General features: G+C 35.7%; 1 long non-coding RNA gene across 1 annotated transcript in view; it reads left to right on the top strand.

Annotated features, from left to right (window-relative positions):
- The window catches only part of LOC115604024, a 102,520-nt gene extending 90,513 nt beyond the window's left edge, over positions 1–12,007 (top strand). The window contains exon 4 of the long non-coding RNA XR_003990103.1: positions 11,913–12,007. This is a non-coding gene — a long non-coding RNA (uncharacterized LOC115604024). The remainder of the gene's footprint in view (positions 1–11,912) is intronic.
- The last annotated feature ends 5,883 nt before the right edge of the window (positions 12,008–17,890 follow it).

The raw sequence follows: 17,890 nt of genomic DNA, 5'->3' as shown, positions 1-17,890 counted from the left end.
ACTGTAAGACAGAACACAATGGCAATGTGACACATGGTGGCTATTGTGGGTTTAAGACTAAATGAGAGAGAAGGTGGGATCTCTTAAACATACAGTCTTCTGAATAATTAATTCCATTTTTCCCATTGATTTTTCAGTCCAAACTGAAGAAATAGTAAGGAAGTAATTTTTTTTCCTGTCTCCTGAAAGTTTGTTAATTAAAATTGGACAGCTACATCTATTATCAATGTTTTGGGAAGACCAAAGCAAATATGTCTTAGGGTAATAGCTAACCCATGAAAAATACTAATGACAAATTAATTGACGATAAAATCCAGAAATAATATGTGATTGTATATGGTGTGTAATTTTTTTTCTTAATATTTCATATGAATATTGCAATCACAACTATAATCTTTAAATAGCATTTGCATTCCCTCAGGATCCTAAACTTTGTCTATCCAATATAGGCAAAAAAAAGTAAAAAAAAAAAAAAAAAGCTTTCCTGTTCATCATAGCTGATGTTTATATGTAACTGAAAAAGAAAGATTAATGAGCCAATGTGCTTTTATCCAAGAAGCATAATTAGTCTGCTTGACTGCCATGAATAATTAAGAGGAACATTTTAAAAGAAAACAATATGTTAAAGGATAATTAAAGTTTTGGAACGTATATGACGAGCCAAGTTTTATGTGTTACTGTAAAACATTTTAGGAGTCTGGGTCACAGTTTTCTGAAGGCCTGGTTCTTTGTGATTGATACAACCTACAATGCTGGGGGGGGGGTGGTGTTTAAGCAATATTTCTAACCAGTTTTAAATGCTCTGTGTTTCTAAGTAAAAATGCAAATTCATTTCTACTTCTGTTTTGAGATTTTTATGCCACGTTTGTGAATTTTAAGATAATTTCTTGTGAGATGTAGAAATATGGAACCAAACTGTATTTTAAGCAAGCATGAATGAGAAGATCTAATTTGCAAAGAATATTGCCAATAGCATATTGGCAATTATTTGAATCTTACTCATACTGCAGCCTCTGTGGATAACAAAAATTAAAAGAATTTATTCACATGCAAATTATTCAGGTTCATTTAGTACAATTTTTATCATTTATACATGAATGATGATGTACACAAAATCTGTGCAAATATTAACATTCTTCTTCTATTTCCTCTATAGCAAACAAGTAGAGCTATTTCCTCAACTATTTACAGTAGAAATACTGTTATATTTTCCTCCTGGGTCAGTTTTAGCATTGTTAACTGTGAGAATATATCAGTATTATGCAATTGCAGAGAGGTGGCAGTGTCTCTCAGGAGCGTTGCGTCCTGCCAAGAAGTAAATGGGGCAAGAAGGCCAGGAGGCCTCCATGGATGGATAAGGAACTGCTGAAAAAACTTAGCAGGAAAAGAGAAGCTTATAGAAGTTTGCTCATTGTAAGAAAGAGGAGACTGAAGGGAGACATTGCTGCCTACAACTTCCTCACAAGGGGTAGTGGAGAGGGAGGTGTGGATCTCTTCCCTCTGGTGTCCAGTGATAGGATGCAAGGAAATGGCTTAGACCTATGTCAGGGAAAGTTCAGATTGGATATTAGGAAAAAGTTCTTCACTGAGAGGTTGGTTCAGCACTGGAACAAGATGTCCAGGTAAGTGGTCATGGCCCCAAGCTTGTTGGTGTTCAAGAAGTGTTTGGGCAATGCTCTTAAATATATGGTTTAACTATTAGATTGTCCTGTGTGGAGTCAGGAGTTGGACTCAGTGGTCTTTGTGGGTTCCTTCCAATTCAGTACATTCTAGGATTCTATGAATTATGTGACACGTTGATAGAAAGCAGTTAATAGTGCTTAACAGGAACCTATTATGCCATGAAATACTTGTCAAATTATACAATCAAAAGAAGAAAACATTTTGACTTTCTAGAATAAAATTACAACTTGAAAATTTGCTACTATTTTATAAGAAGTCTGTTTCATGGGAAATGATTAAAAAAAAGTCTTTATTTGATTTGGAACAAGAATAAATTTTGAAATGCCAGTTTTCAGTTAAATAAGAACAGCATTCTTGCTCAGCCCCAGTGATATCTGTGTGAGAGATAAAGGTATTTAAAAATGTGGTATTTGGCGTAGAGCAAATAGCATTTGAAACTATTCCAGTCTTTAAAGGCTTATTCATGACTACTGGCTACTAGAACATTTCTTAAGATTTTTCAGAGCTCAGTGGCTTACATAAAAGTGAGAATTTAGAGTAAAGAAAATCCTTTATACCTATTCAAACAATCCCTGTAGTAAATACAGAGGATCTATCCAATTAATATTGGAGAGAAGGTTGATCTTACTATCATTAACGAAAAAGGGAGATCCAGGGCAAAGGCAGGAATAAGCGAAGAAAACACTGGTGTGATACAACTGAACTATTCTGAGGATATTCTGAATTCTCAATTTGAATGTTTTAGAAACTGACAGCCTTCACAGCTGTGGGAGATAAAGGTAAAGTAAAACCGTATTCACTTCCCATATGAGCTCCCAGCATTTTAGGCCCTGTGGAAACACAGAGTGAATTCTTCTAAGAGGCTGACACACAGAAGCCCAACAGTGCTACAGTGGTGAATGTCTTTTGTACTGATTGAAAAACTAAACCATGTCAAAATTCCTATGAGACAGATGTTTTGTTTCAAGGAAGAGTAATTCATAGAAAAATATCTCAAAGCTGTGCTGCTAAGGAACTAAAAATCACCCACTGGCAGGTTCTAGCAGCCTCTACTAAAACTTAAAATAAAAATAAAAAAAAATCAAATAAAAAAAAAAAAAACAACTTCATATGATGAAGTCCTAGTAGCTGCTCTGGTCAACTTCCATTTAGATCATTTAATGCACAGATACAACTTGATCAGTGTCTTGGACTGGTCTCTTCTTACATCTCTTCATTAATCAGAGGTCTGCTCTCATGTTTTCATCTCTCCCTCATATTATTATGCACACGTACAGTTATACAAATAAATTATTTGGTGAAATAAATCAGATTTATTACTATGTATGTCCTTCAGTTACTTTCCCACTTGGTACAGAATGCTCTCTTTGTAGAGTGACTGTGCTGTCATTGCCCTCCATAACCAGCTGAAGCAGAGAGCTCTATCATTCTAGTGAACTAGTAGAGTTCCCACAGAAAGTCTGATTTTTGTTTCATTGCAAAAATACATTATATTTATAAAACACGTTTTAGAAAGGTATTTGTTGTTTGACTCCTCTGGCTGAAATTGCTTTTCAAAGGCTTTCACCAGGTTTTCCATTATGCAAAGACAGGTTCCAGAGCTGCCTAAGTTCCTCATCCCTTAAAGAGTCTTGCATTGTTAAGACAGAAGGACAGCACAATAACGTGTTTTGAATATATCTAGGAAACCACCCTGCCTTCTTTTTCCATGTATTTTTCTAAAGGTTTGTCTTACAAAGCATTTCTTTTCCCCTATTTTCCTGTCTTTCCCCTGTTTTTCTGTCTTTCACCTACTTATCCTCTTTGTTATTTTCTTTCCTTTTCATCCTTTTTGTGTTCTTCTTGCATTGTTTGCTTGAGATAGGCACTATCTAATGGTTTGAGTTTTCGGTATGCAGTCTTCTACTAAACAATAATGTTTAAGGTTCAGGATCTTGTGAAAATTTGTGTTTCAGCCTGAGTAACAAATCAAGCCTAGACTGTATTTTGTCTGTATTTGAAATGCATTTATTAAAATTGAGCTCTCATTTGCAATCTACAGTAAAGGCTACCCGGAGTCTTTTACACTACTTAGTAGGTTTCATTGCAGAAAAATGGAGCAACAATAATTTATGCCTCCAAGGTCCTAAACACAATTGTAGGCTTCTCCAACTTTTTTAAAAAAACTGAGTTATTACCTTCTTTTCATTTTTTTCTTTTCTTTTTTTTTTTTTTTTTTTGCTATTAGGCTTCCTGTTCTACTATTTGGCCGCTTTTCAAACTCTACTGCAATAGATCAATAGATCATTATTCTATTACTTTTTTGGCTTCTTTTATCCCTTTCACTAAATTGTCTTGCTTGCTTTTTTGCTGTGCTTGATTCTTCTTCCTATTTTCTGAGCAACTTATAAAAGAGTCGCTGAAATAATCTTCACAAAAATGTTTAAGTTTTATGTCAAAGAAAAGATGCACAAATATTACCAAAAATGGACAATAAAAATATATATCATTTATAGGTGCGTATTAAAAACTTATAAGCCTGTCTGATCTTAAAAAGAACAAGGTACCTGAAAATAAAATTAATTCACTTGTGAAAGGTCAATGCAAGAACTTCAAGAATCTGATCATCAAAAACACGGTAAATATGCCTCAAGGAAGTAATTAGTGAGTTGTTACAAGATAGAAAACAATGAATAACAACTCTCTTTCTTTAACAGAAAACCGCTAAAAGCAGAGAATTAAAACTCACTTGATGAGAATAGATTTTTCAGGGGATGCTTTTGAAATCACAGCTCTATTTACATCAACACTAAAAAATAATATGATCAGAATCAAAATGAAATCAGTTTATCAAAAAAGGGAAGAATAAGTTTGTGATTAAGGCACTAATCCAATAAATAGGTCACGCTTGTGAGGTGGGCCGATGCCAACCTTATGAAGTTTAACCAAGCCAAGTGCAAGGTCCTACACCTGGGTCGGGGCAACCCCAGGCACTGCTACAGGCTGGGCAGAGAAGAGATTCAGAGCAGCCCTGCAGAGAAGGACTTGGGGGTGTTGGTTGATGAGAAGCTTAACATGAGCCAGCAGTGTGCGCTTGCAGCCCAGAAAGCCAGCCGTATCCTGGGCTGCATCAAAAGAAGCGTGACCAGCAGGTCGAAGGAGGTGATCCTGCCCCTCTACTCTGCTCTCGTGAGACCTCACTTGGAGTACTGTGTACAGTTCTGGTGTCCTCAACATAAAAAGGACATGGAGCTGTTGGAGCGAGTCCAGAGGAGGGCCACGAGGATGATAAGAGGGCTGGAGCACCTCCCATATGAAGACAGGCTGAGAAAGTTGGGGCTGTTCAGCCTGGAGAAGAGAAGGCTGCGTGGTGACCTCATAGCAGCCTTCCAGTATCTGAAGGGGGTCTACAAGGATGCTGGGGAGGGACTCTTCCTTAGGGACTGTAGTGGTAGGACAAGGGGTAATGGCTTCAAACTTAAACAGGGGAAGTTTAGGTTAGATACAAGGAAGAAGTTCTTTACAGTGAGGGTGGTGAAGCACTGGAATGGGTTGCCCAGGGAGGTTGTGGATGCTCCATCCCTGGCGGTGTTCAAGGCCAGGTTGGGCAGAGCCTTGAGCCACGTGGTTTAGAGCAAGGTGTCCCTGCCCATGGCAGGGGGGTTGGAACTAGATGATCTTAAGGTCCTTTCCAACCCTTACGATTCTATGATTCTATGATTCTATAAGATATATTCAACTGGTAAAGAAATGTACTTTCTTATAATTTTTGTTTCTTTTAAAACTATGACCATAAAATATCAACATATTTCATTTTAACTTAAGATTCTCTTGGAATTTTAGATATTTTAGAATTAAATATTTTCCCCCGTAATTTTCTGTTTGGATATGAAATGCTTTTTTATCCGAAAGAAAAGCTGAAATAAAATGAAGGTAAGAGTCTGAGCTAAAGGAAAAAAAGGTCCCCGGTTTCACATATTGTTCCTGCCTAACCAAAGTCTGTTCAGAAGAATTTTCCAAAGAAATTAATTATTTTAGAATTTTAGATATTACTACTCTGAACTGTTTTTGCCATTTTTCTGTACCTCAAATTCCCACCAGTAAACTGTGAAAATCCCTGTTTGTTGTTTTAATTTTTCTCAGTTATTGTTTTTCTGTAATAAGACAAGTCTTGGACATAATCTCATTAAAATACAACTGGTATAGATACTTCAATGGCTTGAAAGAGAAATGTTAGATTCATTACTGAAAAACTAAAAAAAAAAGCACTGATCGATGTATTGCAACTTTAAAGTGAAACAAAAAACAAGAATATAGATATGATCATAGTCAAAATTCAGATTGTATTATTTTGAATATAGAACAGACACACAGCAGGAGGAATATTTAAACCACATATTATAACTGTTTTCCTATTATTTAGGTAACTGGAAGATGGGATAAACTGGTAACTATGAGAATCAGAAAAGCTGAATTCATCTAAAGTGTAAAATGGGCTGCATGAGGTGTTGAGGAACAATGTCCAATGCATAGCACCAGATGAAAGTTTGTCATAATTCATTTTAACAGCAACGTAGGACCACTGTTTTTTTTGTCTGTACCTTTTCCCTTATGTTCCACATACATACAGATTGCATATAGGCATCATAAAAACTAGATTTTTTTTTTTCCCCCTCTCATTTCTGTAGCCACAAGATTTTTCCAATCTAAACTGCCTAAAATTCTACCTCTAGTCAATCTGGATTTTGGGTTTCTTTTTCCACGTAGTGTGTATTGATCCTGGTTTGAGCATTTGTCATGTATCAGCTTCCCCAAAATCTGAGAGTTCTTTCATGGTCCTTATTTTCAATTATTTCATTCATTCTTCCATTTCCTTTGCCCTTTTCTTCCTTAAACATTTGGTTGATATTGCCTGCTATTTTAACAGATTCTTTCTTTTCAAGATACTTGTGTACAAATTCCCCTTGCATTTGTCACAATGACTGATATTGCTTGTGCAGTAGACCATCACTTCATTCAGAACAGGGCATTTGATCTGAATGAAAGGCACAATGGAAACAGGAAGTTTGGATAGCAGTATGTAGGTGAACTGCCAACTCTAACACATTCAGAATCACTTAAAAGATGGCTGCATTTTGTTAGGAAGTTCATATTCCTTGGCATGATCTCCTGTAACATTTGCTGTCTTAGCAGCGTCTTGGCTCAGAGCCTTCTGTGTTACCTGCTCATGCTGCAAGCTCTTTTTACTTAGAAAAATAGCCTCTGATCTTAGCACACATCACTTAGGAGAAGTTTTGAGCATCCCTGAGTGAAATGAAAATATTTTTTGCTAATTTTATTTGAAATTTTAATTAGAGAAAGGTGTCCCCATGGCATGAAAAAAAAAAAAATGGCAGTCATAACCAAAAAACATCAGAGGTTATCTTCATCTTGTATCCATTTAAATAAAAAAAAAAATCCAACACATGTTATTTATTTTATTACAAAGCCTATATTTACATGACTAGCAGGTTAAGCTGTCACTTCACCTTTGGGCCAAATTAACTGCCTTTGAATTCACTACAGCCTATTCATCCCCTTAAAATTTCAGCAGCTGCAGGACACATTCAACATTCAAGCAAGTTTGCCAGGCTCTAAACATTCTATCAAAGCTCATCTGGCTTGGCTGGTAAAATAAACTGTTGATTGCATGGTATTTGAAGTACTTGGCTTGAAGTACCTCCCCAGACTTTAAATATCAGTCTGCCTGAAACACTACTGAGATGATCTTAACCACAGCATTTTCCCTTAGCAGTATGCTTCTTTCTTCACAATATGTTCAAAACCATTGCTGCAATGCCTGATGCTGATTTGCCTCGACTCCTCCTTTCTGAAGTCAGCTCTATCACTCATCATTTGAAAGAATGCAAACCCCATGGGTTGAGATAAGAGTTTAATAACTAGAGTATCTTACCTCTTAAAAAAAAATAGAGTACCTTGAGTATCTTACCTCTCAAAAAAATTGAAGCTGAACAGAGTAACAGGAGAGTGCATTACCTCATATTGTCCATATTGACTATAGCAAAAGATTACATGGACAGTCTTTGCTGTGGAGAAGTTCATGTAGGTGATTTTTCAATGCAACTTGCATCATCATGACAGAACAAAACGGAAAACATGGGTCTGATTAGGACTGTAGAAGGGAGTCAGGCTTCCGAGCATGTGGATCATGAAAAGGACCTTGGACAGTAAAGGAAAACAGAAGAAATACAAACTGTATAAATAACGTTATATATATAAAATTAGCTATGGAAAAAAATCATTTAAAAAACAAGTTTAGAATGCTAAAATGCTAAAATACTAATATGACACCAAAGATTTAGAAGACCATAAGATTACAGTCCTCGAATTGAAGAATCAAAACACTGAAAGCTAACACGGGAATCATACTTCACCTGGTGAGTTAGAAGAAGAAGGAATGCAGCTCCACATATGCCCAGGCAAGAAGAACATGAGGACAGAAACTGTGAACCTGGATGTTTGTACTCTATGGAACAGGACGAAGAAGCAGTTGCTTTGGCCAGTCACAGCTTGTGCCTGGAATTACAACTGAGCACTAGAAGAAGCAGTCACAGACAGGGACAGCACACATAAAATGTAGGGTCATATCCATCCCTCATGTATTGTAAACACCACAAATTTATTCAAATGAAAATAAGCCTATCATCCCCTAGATTTCAGTCACAGAGACTTCAGTGATGGCAGGAGGCTACTCTGTAAAGGTAAACACCTGATTTGTGCTATTCTGCTCTTTAGTTCTACCTGAAAATGATTCAAAGTAAATGAATGAAGGCCTTATGTCTAAAAGTTAACATACATCCCTTTCAGGCTCTGGAGTTTAGTTGTCATTTTATCATTTCAGCATATCATTACATAAAGCAGATTGAGAGTGTAACACCCTGAAATCTGAAATTTTGCTTCAGTCTAAAGTTCTTTGAGATAATACACACTTTTTGCAGCTGCTAACACTTGAAAAATGTTTTTTACTTACTTCCTCATTTTTTTTCCTGCTTTTAATAACAAGCTAGAGACAGATCAATTTCTACACAATACATAAGCCAGAACACATTGTGACTACCAATGTACTTTTTTTCCCCAGAATGTATTTTTCCACCCTGAATGGAACATATAATACACAATTTATTCACCAGTAGAATTTCTTACAAAACTGATTTTTTGCTGTTTAAGTAGCCTTAAAAGCACCAGAACTTCATCTTTTGTCCTTTAAAGAAAAGGACACCTCCCACTCTCTGATGGCTTATATTATGAAATACTGTATCACATAGCATTCAATAGTTAGTGAGGGAAAGACTTTCACATGCTCTTGCAAGTAGCATTTTGGTATTTTTAGGCTACAACCACAGAGAAAAAAACCTATTATATTATCAATCTTCTAAGTAATGAAGACCAATGAAATTCAGCATATTATTTCTATATTAAATTGAAATATTCATGCTTAATTGAAGTATTCATTACATATATATGGATCCACTGGTCATATTTATACTGGCTGTACATTTACCAGCTTTTTCACTGAAGCATATATCATCCAGTGCTGAGTATCGTTGTCAAGAAGTAGAGCTGTTTTCTGTTGATGTTGTGGTTATTTACCAGTAGTTATATGCAGCTCTGTTCTCCAGGCACATAATTTCAAATTAGTTTGGCAAATTTACAAAAAGTATATTAGTTGCACATGCTGAAAACTCATGTAGTATAAATAAATAACAATTCTCTAAAAACTACTATGGTGAAATGCAAGAGTGATTTCCAAGATAATTCTTTAAGTTAAACAAAAGACTTATAACATCTTAAATTAAGAATTTCTACGTGTGTCTGTGAAAGAGAATGTGAAACAAGATTTTCAGTTCTATGTTCTTGCAGTTTATTTATTGAGCTAGATGTTAGAGTAAGTTTTGGTGTGGTTCGTTCCACCCCCCCCCCCCAAAATAATTGAAAAAATTAAGACTGAAGGTTTTTCTATTGGAGTTTTAGAGACAGCATAGGTTAAGTAGTAATGCCCTTCTCTTTTCCAGAAGGGCAGGGATCCTAAAGCTCTGATGTTTCCTAAGTCTCAGGCAGCTGTTCAAGCTGTTTTCTACTGTGGTCCATTCTGTTTCTTTTTTTTTTTTTTTTCCTAAACTGCTAAGTAAGTATAAAAAGAATTTGTAATGCTTTTGGTGCTGTTACACTAAATTCACTACTGTACATTCACAAAGGACTACCATACAAGTTCAGATTATCTGCTATACACATTTTAGTATTTTACCTCATATTGTAATACAAATACAAAAACGATCATGACTGATAATGATGGAACAGCTGAATTATTCAGACACATTAGGATTCAAATTTCTGTAAGATATTGCTCACTTAAGCATGGAATGTAACATAGAGGAATGTTGTATTTAGAGCTTTCTGGGAAGAAAGACTTAAAGAGCTCATTTTAAGACAAGATTATAATATTGTGAAAAAGGTTTTGCAGAGGGCAGCTTTTTGATCATTATCAACAATTTTATTGTTGTTGCTGTTTGCAGAATTTTGCTTTTTGGGAAATTTAAAAAAGTGGTCTCTTGTTTTTTCATTCTATATATGGGTGGAAGATCATAGAAAATGCACAATTTTTTAAAGAGCAGAAATTCTTATTCAACTGTCATGTTCACTATGTACTTAAACACTCTAAAAATTTCTTCCAGGGAACACTATGTTAATTTCTTAAAAGTTTTATCTTGCCAACTGTTTCAGAACAATCTGTGACAAGCTGAATCATAGTTTCAGAATAATTCAAATTGGAAGGAGTTCCTGGAGGTCATCTGGTTCAACCTCATGCTTGAAGCAGCCTAGCTTCAAAGTTAGAGTGGGTTGATCAGAATCTTATCCGGCTTGGTTTTGACCATGTCCAGGGTGGCAAGTCTACAGCCTTCCTAGGCAACCTTTTCCAATGCTTTTACCACACCTTTAACTGAGATGAGATAGTGGTGTTTAGAACAGGACTTTGCTACCAATCCTCCTCCTTGAACAAAAGTACCATTGGGTAGTCTATTCATAGCTTTTCATCCTCCTAATAACTTGGTTTTCTAACTCAAATTATTTGTCTTTAACTTTCATAACATTCATCGCATACCCTCATATTACATGCCTCCCCTAAGCCATGTTGCCACCCTAACAGCCTCTATGATCCTATATGTATTTTTCTTCAAGTACCTTCAGAGTTTTTTCCCACACACAGCTTTTTGAATTCAGAAATATCTCTCAAGAAATCTCTTATGCAACTATTTTATTATTCTTGATAATATGTCTTTTTGTTATTCCCTTCCTGAAGCAGTAACATCTGTGGCACAATTAATAATTCTGAGACTTTTATTCATTTTACTGAACACAACCACTTCATGTATTCATATGCCAGAGGTGTTCTACCATGTTTCTTTACTATTTCTTTACTTTAATTAGTACATGTAAGAATCATTAGTTTTCAAGAGCAGGATGAAGTGTATACATAAAAAAAAAAAAAAGTTTGGTCGTTGAACCCTTGAAAATAAAAGCAACAATAAGAAAATACAGTAATTCTTATTTTATTCTATGCTTCCATCTCTGATGGGCAGTAACACAAAATTAATAGCTGGAAAACAAATAGTTGTTTACCTCACCCAGTGCTCAAAACTGAGTTGGTGATGGAGCTGTAAATTAAGGACCACTTCTCACTAGACTTAACAGCTTTGGTAGCAATTGCAGATAATCATTTCTGCTTCTAGCAGGAGAGCAGCTGGACACGGACAACCATATAGGGATACCTGAATAACTGAATTTTGATTGATGACTTGACTGGAAAATTATTAGCATTTAAGTGATTTTTTTTTTCTCTTAAATTCTTTCCAAAATGAAAATCCCATGGATTTAATTTGTTTAATGTGAAACACTCCCCTTCACACAAAACAGAACAATAAGTTTGGAAGACTCAGAAAGTGATGGTAATGCATAAAAAAAATGCATGTGATCATAGAATATTTTTGGAGTCTCCTTATATCAAAACATCCAACAGTTGGTTCTGTTTTGCTCTCACCAGGCTATTTGGGGGAACCAAATATATATATGTAAGTACACTAAAAAGAAGATACACTTAAAGCATAAGAATGGTGCATATATATATATACTGTTCTATGCCTGAAGAAATGTAACAACTGTCACTTTCACTTTGTTGTTATTTTTAAATATAGTGCTTTCTATAAAGGAAGAGGTTTCAAGGCTACAAAATCCCGGCAAGACAGCATCAGCGGCAGCAGAGGCAACAGTGGCAGCAGCAGTGACCGAGGCAAGCCCAGGGTTTGAGCTTTAGATCTGAGCTGTACAGGCAGTTTCTGAGCCCAGGGACACCCAAACAGCAGCCCAGAGCCCCATCCGGACACCACAGCTCTCAGCAGACAATCAGGGGAGTGGGGGGCGTAGCCAGGCGTAGCTGGAGGTGATTTAAACGGCTCTAAGTGACCAGGGTTGGCAAACAGGACATGGTGTATCAGAAGGACGTGGCACAGCAGTTTGTGCCGCAGTTCAGGTAGGCAGGGCATGTGGGGTGGTCTCTGCAGTCTGCAAATTGGTCCACACCTCAGGAAAGCACTAAGCGCTCTAGGTCTCTGCCACAATGGTGGGACACTTGACCAATGTGTCTACTGAGACAGCCTCTGAGAAATCTGATGCCTCCACTCAGATGGAACTGGTAATTTCTCCTCTAGTTTGAATAAAATGTTTTTTGGTGGTTTTTTCCCCCTAATTCTTATTTCGTGCCTTTTGTTTCAATCCTCTCATATTTTGCAATATCATATGAACTTGTGTGTTCACTGAGAGATAAGAAAGCTCAGCAGCTCATAGAATGCTCTACATATTGTGTGACTGAGCTCTTTTTTTCTTCCTCAGGACTCTGGCTTCTTTCTTTCTTTGTATCTGAACCTTAATGTCCTCCTGAAGAAGGGATTGGTTTGGAATTAATTATTACTTTTTCCTGCTTTGTTTAATTTGAAATAAAAAAAAAACCCTGAGTAATACCTCTTTTAAAAAGTGAACTTAATGTCTAAAAAAATCATAAAGTGTTCCAGAAATGCTAACTTAATTCTTTACTGGGAAAAGATACTTTGGTGATTTACCTTCCACTCCTGTTGTCCATCCCTATTGTCCTCCTAAATGCTGATTTGTCGCGTTACAGTTGTTCATCTTCTTAAAAAAGAAAACCCAAAGACCTTTTCTTTTGTTGTGGATACAGTCCATCAGCAACTGGTTTGAAACTATCCTAGATACTCTCAATTACTTTGGAAGAGGAACTGTCTGTAAAGGCTAGATTTCTCCCAACAAGCGGGAGAAGGTATAACCAATGCCTGAAACCTTTAGGAAAGGAAAGGCAAAACGTGAGGGAAAGGCAGACTTTCCTAATGCAATCAGCACGTAAATAGGTTAACAATGTTTTTTCTTCACTTCCACAAACCAGGGCTCCAGGAAATTTAGCAAGTGTCCTAGCTCTCCCAGCAGGCCCTCAACTCTATCCAAAATGTTACCAAGTACCTTGAGCCACACAGATTGAATCACCACACAGGTGAACTAGCATTACAAGACCACGGAGCTGTCTGCTGCAGAGCACGTGGTGACATTGAAGGCTCTTTGTCATGCTGTTCAGATACATGAAGCTTGGGTGGAAACAGAGTATATTACATTTATTCTCCTTTACGCAGTTTATTTGTTGATGAACTCCTCTTGTGCTTACTGACTCCTTCATTATTTCCTAAATAGACATTTCATAACAACTATTCAGAGAGGACCTGATTCAAAGTCTAAAGAAATCCATTAAAGGCAGGCAACTGCTTCTGGAACTGACTTAAGAACAGGTATATGGGGACCATCTTTCAAAAACAGATAGGGTCAAACACTGAAACTGTGTTCTAAGATTAGAAAATAGCAGAAAGAAATTTGATGTGTGTTCTAAGATTAGAAAATAACAGAAAGAAATTTGATGTTAGTTATGCAATAGGATATCAGTTCCTTCAGAAATTCTTAACATGAATTATTATTTCACATTCTCTTATTTCTGTCACTAATTTCTGCCTATTTCTATCACCAGCAATATTGAGAAATGGTCATCTTCGTTAATGTGATTCAAAAGTCACACTAGTAATTCATTATAAATTAAAAATACAGCAAAATATTCTTAAGGAATTTATTTAGCTTCAGTGATGGTTGTTCATGAATTCTATGAATAAACTAGGTTTTAGATAGCCTGAATAAAACATTTTTATCCTTACGAATGAGTAAATCCACAGACATTAGGACAAATTTTGTTCTACTCAGAGCTTTGAGAATTTTTTTCCAAATAAGTAGCATTTGAGCTTGATACTGTAACTTTTTAAATAAAATATATATGTATTTTAATTTAGTTTACATTAGGTGTTGCCTTGGATGTAGGAATCTGAGTATAAAGAAATTTTCTTTTTTTTTGGTATTATAATAAAAAAAGTGTAGTGATATTTTCCTTTATTCTGTAAAGTTACATCTTTCCTGTTAAAGTTACATCATACCTTTCTTTATACATTACATGTTTATTCTGGTAAGCAAAAACTGAATGCAGAATTTATTTGTGTCTTTTAGTAAATAATTTACTAATCTAATCAGTTTTGTATAAGCAAGGCAATATTGATTCACTTTGCGTGATAATGTTCAGCTTAGAAAGATCTTTTAATGACTATCCAGTATGTTTAAATGAAAACAAATTGATTGGCATACTGCTTGTACTAAGCAAAAAAAAAAAAAAACAAACCCAAAACACAAACGAAAACACAACCCAGTTCTCAGCTGTATCTCTGTAAATTTTTACTTTTAAATCATATGGAATTGATGAATAAATGAATATTTAAGTACAGAAAAAGGAAAAATAGTTAAGTAAATATCCAAAGATGAACAGTTTAGGAACCAGTGTGGATGGTGAGACACTAGAACAGGTTCCCAGAGAAGCTTTAGATGCCCCATCCCCGGAAGTGCTCAAGGCCACATCGGATGGGGTTTGGAACAAACTGGTCTAGTGGTAGGTATCCCTGCCCATTGGAACTAGGTGATCTTCAAGGTCTCTTCCAACCCAAACCATTCTATGATTCTATGTTTCTTTGATTCTGACAATCTTGGTACCGAGTAGCAGTACTATATCCTGCCATGCAAAGCAGTAACTTTTGCCATAAGCTGTAACATGTACTGATTTTAAGACAGCTATGCAGTTGGAAGACATGGAGCATCAAGAGAATTATAAGAACAATGACGCTGATATGTGAGATCAAATACTTTTCAACATTAGCCACATGTAAAAAAATGTCCTGTTGGATGTCAGGTTTGAAAGTAGTGCAGTATTGCCTTGGAAACCAATCAATACAGGCAAAACTAAAATAGGAAGCCAAAAAACCTTTTACTAAACCACAAACCTCCAAAGTTTATTATCTGAACAATATTTAAGCATCCTTTTTTATTTCAAATAATTGTTGAGTGGTAAAATAGCATCCTAAAGAGCATGAATATTGACTGCAAAACACTTTCTGTTTCATAGTTAGAAATGCAACAGGTTAAGTATAGCAAAGCAGCTTGTTGAAGTCTTGCTGTAGGACCCCTGATATATGGCCCATTATATACTACCCATGCCTTATATGATACAGAATCCAGTATTACAGCAGCATAAAACTTGACGTTAAAGTGCTCAACAGAAGTCACAGCTATAAAAGGAAGATGGAAATCAATGGATATACCAGTGATTAGAGATGCAGTTGAACCAGCTGCCCTCAAATTAAGATCTTCTGGAGAATACACATTTGTGCCACATTAAGATTCCAGCCAAAGCTCTGTAGAAAAGATCAGGTAGTAAAAATGTACAGGTCTTTTCATAGCTGGCAAAGTTCAGACAGAACAGAAGTTCTTCATACACAAACGAAACATGAGATTTTATGCTGTTTCTATAATGGAATTGATAATGCACACTGAAAAAGCTGTACTGCTTATACACATATAACACCTATAGAAACAATGTACGTGCTCAAATTCCTCTGTAAAAACTCCTGTAGTGACAGTGATCAAGTTTTATTTAATCCCTGGTACTATGGAAAGTATAGTTCACTACTGCTAACTAGTGCTACTCAAAGTTGGTGAGTTCCCTGTGCAGCCAGAAAAAATACACTCTCTGCCATCTTTACCTTTCTTATTAGGGTAAAGATATTTACCTTTATTATCAGTATCAAAGTACAATATATCCAAACAGTAATAATGATAACAGCCAAGAGTGTACTGGTTTGTCGGGAATGTTGCCTAGAACCAGAAAAATCAGTTGCTCTTCCTAGAAGTATCATACTGGTTTCAAGTGTCAAATGAAAATTAAGATGCAGCAAGCTGACTCTCCTGATACCAGAACTGTTAGCAAGCTGAGTATATCAGTGAATAGTAGCTGCCAGTACTTACGCTGCTTGTCAGTGTAGAATAATTAACACAGGGTAGGTATAGCTATCATGAAAAACTTTTACAAAGTAGTGTTCTACATCAATCAGGACAAAGCCAGCATGACAAGGAAGTTGTATTACTCAACAATGTATAATTAGTGAGGGAATTTTATGGGGGATTGTCCCATTTCTAAGAAAACTGCTATGATACATTAGGATAGGGCCATCTGAATGGCAGCCATAAGCATAGCACATCAAACCTCAAGACTTGTGTGAACCAAGGCAAAACTTCCCAAGGTTGTGAGTATGATCTGCTTTTTTAGTTAGGAAGTGTGGCTTGCTGAAATAGTTCATATTAATGAATAATAAACTGATTTTATTTACTTATATTTACTTATATTTGTTGTGTTGATTTTTACAAGCAAAACCTTGAAATCTGAACATTAGAAGAACTTAAAATTACTTCCCATTTTCTGATGGATTCATACCTTTACTGACATTGTGTACTCTTGAAGTTCAAGGACACTTTTAAAGATTCTTTTCCTATCACCTGCTTTGGGATTAAAAGAGAGTTCAAATGCCAAAATAAAATCACAAGAAAAAAATCTCCTGAGGTCAAAAATCTACTGCAGGTCATCATGTCCACAGTCCAGTTCCAAACAGACAAGCAGAATACTTGTGCTCTATCTTTAATATTTAATGGGGAACACAAGAGTAGACCCTTGTTTTGTCAATATATATTGAGTTTATCTGATTGTGAAATATGGTTCTCCTTTCCTTGGAGAGACTTTTAAGAAGCCTTTTTGTTTATTTTCATGTCTCTCCTTTAGTGGTCCCCAAACAGATATTTCCTGCAAGCACATATAAGCTTAACTAGGAAGGAGTGTGTTTGCTCAAACTGCTTTTGATTTTGGTAATGCATTTGTTTCAGATGGAAGTGGTTGAACTTATTTATGTAGACATCTACATTCTCTGAAAGCTTTCTACTGCTTGGTTGGACACTGAGAAGTAACAGTGCTCTGCTGACATTTATTTACATATTTTAATTACATACACAATAATACATAAATAACTTTATAAAAGAGTTTGGACTTTAATATCTAGTATCTGTAAAAGTAAACAAATTATGCCGTTCCTTTTCCCTGAGTAATTCATTAATTAATTCTGAAAATGTCACTATGCAATGCGGAAAGTAGCTTAAAGGTAGCAACTTGGAAAATTGGTACATAAGAGTGTGGAGTATGATCAGTGAATAATAAGGAAGAGTAATGGATAAGATGGCAGCAAAAGAGATCAAATTTTAAAGGCACTGAACAATAGTACCAAAATTTTATGAACAAAAAAAAAAAAAAAAAAAAAAAAACCAACCACATGAGAACTGGTGTAGAGACTGAAAAGATAGATAGTGTAAAGAGGACAGTGGATACAGGCGATTATTGCAGTAACTGGTTTCTTTAGAAGATAAGACATAGTGGTCTGAATAACATAATTTAGCTATAGGAAAGGATTTCTAATCTCGAATGAATTTATAAAGAAGTTAGGGAGTTTGCATGCATATAACATCTACATTAATTCTAAAAATATGAGTTTAAAAGATTTTGCAGTCAAATCTAATTTCTAACAAATTTTTAATTTGTTTAAAGAAAATGATCAGTCTTTCTCAGGAAAAAAAACCCACAAACAACAACACAACAAAAAAAACCTGCTAGGCATCATCATAATATTGTTTGTATGGGTTGCTTCAGTGT

The sequence above is a fragment of the Strigops habroptila genome, chromosome 2 (assembly GCF_004027225.2).
Source record: "Strigops habroptila isolate Jane chromosome 2, bStrHab1.2.pri, whole genome shotgun sequence".
In the NCBI taxonomy this organism is placed as follows: Eukaryota; Metazoa; Chordata; class Aves; order Psittaciformes; family Psittacidae; genus Strigops; species Strigops habroptila.
This window is presented reverse-complemented; position numbering and strand designations above follow the sequence as displayed.